The 2119-nt window shown below is 42.0% G+C and overlaps 1 pseudogene; it reads right to left on the reverse strand.

Annotated features, from left to right (window-relative positions):
• Positions 1 to 1036: 1036 nt before the first annotated feature.
• Positions 1037 to 1521, reverse strand: LOC114510332 (annotated as a pseudogene).
• Positions 1522 to 2119: the final 598 nt, after the last annotated feature.

The following is a 2119-nucleotide window of genomic DNA, read 5'->3' on the forward strand; positions in this document are numbered from 1 at the left end:
ATTACATTTTCAGTGCCTGAGGCTTATTTCTAGGTCATCCCTGATGCTTCCCTCTGCTGAACTTTTTGTATTTAGTCATCTTTCTTTGGTTTGTCCTCCTAACCTATCCCCTCCTTTCCATTACCTTTGCCTCCACACTGGGCTGTCTATTGTACCTTGTACCTGACTGTCACACAAACTCAATAACTGGTATTTTGCCTCTCAACTCTCCACCTAACACAGTGTTACCATATTTATCTAACAGACAACATAATTCAATTCATTATGACCTGATTTAAAAAAAAAATTGTGCCCTGACTGGTGTGGCTCAGTGGACTGAGTGCCAGCCTGCAAATCAAAGGGTCGCTCATTCAATTCCCAGTCAGAGCACACCTGGGTTGCAGGCCAGGTCCCCAGTAGGGGGCGTGCAAGAGGCAAACACACATCAGTGTTACTTTCCCTCTCTTTCTCCTTCCTTTCCCCTCTCTCTAAAAATAAATAAATAAACTCTTTAAAAAATATATTAAAAATTATTTTTAAAATTGTGCTCTGCTGGTGTGGCTCAGTGGATTGAGGGCCGGCCTGCAAACCAAAGGATTTCCAGTTTGATTCCCAGTCAGGGCACATACCTGGGTTGCAGGCCAGGTCCCCAGTAGGGGGCATTTAAGAGGCGACCACACATTGATGTTTCTCTGCCTCTCTTTCTCCCTTCCTTCCTCTCTCTAAAAATTAATTAATTAATTAATTAATTAAATAAAATAAAAATTGCAATCCTAGAAAATAAAATCCTAATTATCTGGCCAGACATTTAAAAAATTATATTGTCTTTTTTTAATAGATTTATTTATTTATGTTTAGAGAGAGAGGAAGGGAGGGAGAAAGAGAGGGAGAGAAACATCACTGTGTGGTTGCCTTTCACCTGCCCCCTATTGGGGACCTGGCCCACAACGTAGGCACGTGCCCTGACTGGGAATGGAACCGATGACCCTTTGGTTCACTGTCTGGCACTCAATCCACTGAGCCATACTGGCCAGAGCTGGCCAGACATTCTTTTTTCCCCCACAATCAAAACTTTATTGAAAAACCGACACCAAAATAGGAAATCATTGTTGTATACTTACATAAAATTAAATGTAATTGCATTATCTTGGCAGATTAAGTAGAATTACTGACCTGATAAAGCTTTCTGTGATACCACAGAAATTCAGGAAGCTGTGTTGCTTTCTTTTAAATGAATACTCTTCTGTGAGTCTAGCCTTTCCTTCTGTCGGCTGGCACAACACTGCTGAACAACCTACACAGAGAACCACTGTCTGAGCATGGCTGAAAACCGTGGTGATCTTCTAGCAGCCTGGACATTTTACATTCATAAAATAAGAATTTGGACTTTGAACTAGTCGTCTCTTTTTATGTTTTTTCTTTTCCTCTTGCAAGGACGGATGTAGTGAATCTCTAGCCAAAGGTGTGTTGATCCGTTCTTGAGGCCAGCCATCCAGCTCTCTGAGGCGACACCCTTGGCAGACACCACTCGATCAGGCACCAGGCATCAACTTCGGGGTGGCCAGACATTTTAAGTCTCCTAAAGTTGATACTATCCTACTGTAACATTAAAAAATTTTGTTCTATGAATATATTCTCTTTTTTTTTTTAAGATTTTTATTTTATTTATTTATCTTCAGAGAGGGAAGGGAGGGAGTTAGATAGAGAGAGATAGAGAGAGAGAAACAGCAATGTACGGTTGCTGGGGGTTATGTCCTACAACCCAGGAATGTACCCTGGCTGGGAATCGAACCTGGGACACTTTGGTTCCCAGCCCGCGCTCAATCCACTGAGCTACGCCAGCCAGGGCTAATATATTCTCATAAAATTCAAACAATTTAGAAGTAAATAGGCCAAAAAGTAAATAATCACCTTCATTCCCTTCTTCCCCCAGCCCACTATCCTTCCCAGAGATAACTTCTCCCAACTTGCTTTTCCAATTTTACCCCTGCTTCCTCAGTTCCAGGCAGGCCAGGTTATGACAATTCCTTGTATATATTGTTTCTATGCAATGTCTGTATCCCAGTTGAGACCGTCTCCTTCTCCAAAATACCTTTGTCCTACCTACTGCCTCTCCAACCCCAAACACTTCCTCCTTGAG

The sequence above is a fragment of the Phyllostomus discolor genome, chromosome 13 (genome assembly GCF_004126475.2).
Source record: "Phyllostomus discolor isolate MPI-MPIP mPhyDis1 chromosome 13, mPhyDis1.pri.v3, whole genome shotgun sequence".
NCBI classification, from domain to species: Eukaryota; Metazoa; Chordata; class Mammalia; order Chiroptera; family Phyllostomidae; genus Phyllostomus; species Phyllostomus discolor.